Genomic DNA, 5408 nt, shown 5'->3' on the forward strand with positions numbered 1-5408 from the left:
GACGACAACAGATAAAATGTGTCCAAATAATTTTAAAATGTAAATATTTTTATTAAATTATTTTCTGATGAAAGAAATCAAACAGATTCCTGTTTTATTTTCATTACTTGAAGCTAAAACATGAATTTACCTCAAAATTAAAAATAACCAGAAGAAAGATTAAAACGGGGGGAATCAAAGAGTTGTAGATCATTTTTGTGTGATAAAAGGTAATATTTGGGTTTAAAATTGACATTAAAATAGATTTAAACCAAACAGATTGATAAATATAAAATAAGCCGTCATATCAGCAGCTGAGAGGATTTCAGCCGCTCTGATTGCTTCACCCGTCCACCATTTTTCACCCCAAGCTGTGACTTTGAGAACTCGTTTTGGAAACAAAGCCTTAGACTGATTTCTGTCGTGAAAAACAAGCATGAAGCTGCACAGGGAATAAAAGCCCACACGTGTCAGAAAACAGCTTCAGAATGATTTGAATAGCGTCCACTCAAACATGAATCACAATTTGTTTCTGGTGAAAACATTTCTGCTCCGACACTTCAAATCCCTCGCACATTTCCTCATTTTAGATTATTTTTCTGTATTTTTCCGTGCTTGAATAGCTGCAGATGCGTGTGCCAAAAAAACAAACAAACAAAAAACATTAAAGTTACTCATCCACGAGAAAAAGAAAAACATTAAACGTCATGCAAAATTTTTACTGGAGAAGCTTTTGTCCAAACGTTCGGGTTGAAACGTTGCCAACTGCCGCATTTCTGCTCAGAGTTTGCTCTTTTAATGGATTAAAAGTGAGTTTGAGCTGAACTCTGAACAGGTATTTTTACATTATTTTCATTTCAAATAATAAAAAAGAATAAAACCTGTGATGAACAACAGAAGATGTTATACTGAAGCCAATATCCCCCCCCCATCCCCTCTTCCTGCAGAGATGCTCCATCCTGCATTTCCTCTGAGGTTCACGTCTCCACAAACACCTGTGAGATTTCTAGGACCCCGCCCCCCCCCATCCCCTCCGCTGGATGACGTTACAACAATGCAACGAGCGCTCGCTCCACAAACTCCCTGAAATATTCTTCACTCAAACTCTTCCTCCCAAATTCTTGATGCTCTGACATCATCAGCTGGAAGAAAGGCAAGAAGCTGTCAGAAGAGAAGACGTCTTCTGAAAACAATGTCGACTCTGGGGTGAAGAGAAATATCTTATAATCCTCTAACCTGCATGAATTAGTATTTTTTGATTAAAGGATCCCAATGTTACAAAGATTGGTACAACAACAACAACAACAAAGAAACATAAAGCTAAAAACATTTAATATCTCATAATGATGGGTCCTTAAATTAAAAATATGTGACCATGCAGCTACATGAACATGTATTTGTTTGCAAACAGAAACAGCTGAAGTGACTGAAAATAGATAATTATGGGATGCACCACCGCTTGGTCCCCACTATTCATTCGTTCAGTTTTCTTCTTCCGTCTTTCTCTTTTCTTTTGCATTTTGCAGCAAACTCACTCCTAAACTTCCACCTGTTCCTGTCAGCAGGTTCTAAACCAGGAGCTGAAAGGATAAACTAAAACTTTACACACCAAAAACACAATCTGGCACTGCAGAAAAACTTTCATTTCATCGTCAAACTATGAGAGCCGCTCCACTGAGACGTCACAGAGAGGGTTATCCGAGCGGAGAGGAACGGAGGAACTAAGGTAGTGAGCTCAGGAGAGAAGAGGAAGACTGAACTCAGGACACAAAACTGATCAGGATCTAAAGTTTTAAATTGTTTTAATTGTTCATGGATGCCTGAGGATCTTCCCCAGCACATGAAGGGAATAATAAAGTAAAAATACACAGATACACACTAGGGGTACAACGATACAGAAAATTCACGATTAAGTTCGGTTCAATATTTTTAGTCTCACGGTTCGATGTTGTTTTGATACAAAAGAGAAATGTCCATGCCCTTTTTAACTTGTAATTTATTGAAATTAATTATGAACATTTGTTTAACCTCAAAAGTAAAGTTTTTAAATTAAATGTTGCTGAAACAGCAAGTTTCTCAGTGGATCTGCGCTCAAAAATGCAGCCTAGGAGGAGTAGTCGAACACAGATCCACTGATCCTTCAACACAGAGCATCTTCAGAAGACAAGCTGATAAAATAAATTTTAAAAAATCTGTATTGTTCGATACAAGTGTGTATTGAACCTAAAGCACTGTATTGTACGGTTCGATACGGGTACATGTATCGTTGCACCCCTAATACACACGTCTCCATCATGTATGTTCACCAAACCAGTCAGATTAATGCAGGTTAATCATGACTCTAAATCCCAGGTGATTTTCTGCTCTGAGGGTTTGATCATTTCAGGCTCTGATTGAGTATTTGGTGTTTCTGAAGAGGTTTGTGGTCGGTTGGCTAATACTGATGAGCTGTGGTGATCATCTGCTCCACAAATGGAAACTTAATGACTTCCTGCAAGCTTTAATGAAATCGTTTAACGTGTTCATTTAGTTTGCTAACGCTATGAGAAACAGGCAAATAATCACCATGCCTGCAGAGAAACAGCAAGTATTTGTTTGGAGTATTAGCAGTTGTAATGCCCTCATTTTTCATGTTTTTTTTTTCAGATGAAACTCACCAATTTGCTGCTTTTTCTCATATTTTGTTTAATACCACCAAATGTAAAGATTAATGAAGAATTTAATTTCTTCTGACACCAATGATTTGAAACAAACAGTGTATTGGAGGTGTTACAGTGTTGCACTGGATGTGCTGCAGGTGTAGCAGACGGTGGGAAAATATTTTAGTTGAATTGTTGTTGGGGTTTTTTTTTGTCAGCTCAACTAATTCTATTTGCATTGTTTTCATTTTTGAGAAAGCCAAAGCCAGTTTTTTAAACCTTTTTATCAACAGTCTTTCAAGAGAACTGAGAATGCACAGAAAAAACACGATTATATCCTAAAAGCAAGCGTGTGTTTTGTCTCAATCCATCACAGACGTTAGTGACAGCTTGTTGAGAGACAGATCGGTTCCTCTGCAGGGTAGGTGTTGTGAAAAGTGAGTCAATGGAACTATACAGTCTGGTAGGTTTGGCCAAACCTTCAGTTAACACGAGACACAAACCGTCTGGTATTCATTTAACTTCCTTCCACCCCTCCATCCGTGCCCCTCCCCCCACCACACATGCTTGACCCTAACAATTGGACTCCATCAACAGCCATTCGCATGTTCATCAAATCAGTGTCCAAATGAGCCAATAAAAGGAAAGTGGTGCACCAGCTGCTAAATCATGTCAATATTTCCTTGACCCAACAGGATAAACTGCTTTCCTTTCTGTTTCTCACACCTTTTTCGCCACTCGTCAGCACCGCGCTCAGACCAGCTCGGCTGCCGCTGCACTCTCTCTTCTCCTGCAGCTCCTCCAGGATTTTCCCATGCTCGTATCACCAGCCCTTGACTTTGTCAGTCATTCAACAGCTGCTCGCTGATACCGCATCACTGTTGCAGCTCATCGCTCCCCCCGCTGCTTTCGCCACGCACGCCAAGAACAAAGGCATTGTTAAGCCTACTCGAGACCTTGACACATTACAGAATGCAAGGACTTTTTGCGTGGAGAAAAAAAACTTGCTAAAATTGTGTCTGTTGGTGCTTTGGGAGGATCAACATCCTGAGAACTTCCACCTGGGATCACAACAAGTTCAGACTAAAACACACCGGGCCTGAGGTCAAAGAGATCCTGCAGCTTATCAACAAAACTCATTGGTATTTGAGTAATGATAGCAAACAGAAAACACACGGATCTGATCACACTTAGCTCAGAAACATAGCWGCTAAACAGCTGCAGATGTGGTTTTACTAAATGTCTCAATGAGGGAAGCCAATCCTACAAACCTTACAAATAACCAGAATACAGTCAGAAAAAGTAACCATACAGTTACCAAAAATAGACCCCAAAAACCAAACAAACTGAGCAGCTAAAGTAATTCTGCTCTCATGCAGCCAGCAGCAAACTGTTGCCCTTGTTTCTCCATCTCTGCAGCAGGTGGGTAACAGGTGGTACATCAACGCACAGAACAGAGATGAGACCAAGATTACTTTAACAATTCGGAGGGTTTCCCTCCTGCTGCCTCAGGTGTTCACCTATTTCTGCTGCCACTAATAAAAACACAAAGGGCTTTGCTGGAAATGACACACATGCAAAAATGTGGGGATGCAGATCGAAGGATAGAAGGCAGACACACACCTGAAGGGATCAAAATACACTCACCTTAAACTTACAACCATTTAAGCAAAAGTTTGACTTGATCACCAGATTTGTCCGTCATTTTTACCCAAATGAAAAAAAAAAACGAACTACGAGTTCTTTATAATTATTATAACTAGAGAATATGCATTTTCTGCAAAAATGCAGTGTGAATGCTTAACGCTGACAGATGTTTGCTGAAAAAGCTGAAACTAACCTAAAAAGCTAAATTTGAAATAGCTTACATTAGCAAAAAGAAACAGAAAGAGGTCATTTGCTGAATTAAGAAATTGAAATTATTACAAAAAGGTGAATTTAGTTTAAAAAAACATCTAAAAACATAAAAAACAGCTACAATTTGCAGAAAGCAGCTGAAAAGGCAAAAAGATTAAACAAGCAGAAAGAAGCTCAAAGAAGTCTGGAGGGTCAACAGATGTAAATTAGCCTAAAGCTAAATGTGGTGCAACGCATCAGATGTTTTAATTGTACACTGATGTTAAATAAAATGAAATGAATGAGAAGCACAAAAAAGTTGAAATCAGCAGAAGAATAGCAAAAAAAGGTCAAAATGAGAGCTAAAAAAATAAGCTAAAACCAGCAAAATAGAAGACAAGGGAAGCTGAAATTAGCACAAAGAAGTAAAAAAAGAGCAGAACCAGAACAAAAACCCTTGTTCCCTTTGGAGATACAGTTTTTTGATTGATTGATTGACTGTTAGATTGACTGATAAAAAGTACAGCAAAGGTTATAAATATTTTTGAAAGGTTTTAAGGATGTTGGAGGCAGCTCCATTCATTGTTAACGAGGAAAAACATGGCTGAAAAAGCTAAATATCTCAAAAAGCATAAAATTGCTGAAATACAAGAAGTTGTAGCCAAAATTTCCTGAAGGAGCCGAACGTTTTCATATATTAATTGCTGAAAAGGCACAACCATTACGAAACAGGATATGTGCCAAAAAACATATAGAAAAAAGATCTAAATCCATAGAAAAAAGGGTGCAGCACAAAATGTTGAGAATGTGCATCATTTCATCACTTCCCACCAAGCTTCCTCATCACAGGGATGGACAGATGACCAACCTCGCAGAAGGTTTTGGGCGTTGCTATAAAAACTGAGAAAACTCATAAGAATGATAAGAATTAAAAATACTCCTGCAACCAAAACA

The sequence above is a fragment of the Austrofundulus limnaeus genome, unplaced genomic scaffold (assembly GCF_001266775.1).
Source record: "Austrofundulus limnaeus strain Quisiro unplaced genomic scaffold, Austrofundulus_limnaeus-1.0 Scaffold7, whole genome shotgun sequence".
Classification (NCBI taxonomy): Eukaryota; Metazoa; Chordata; class Actinopteri; order Cyprinodontiformes; family Rivulidae; genus Austrofundulus; species Austrofundulus limnaeus.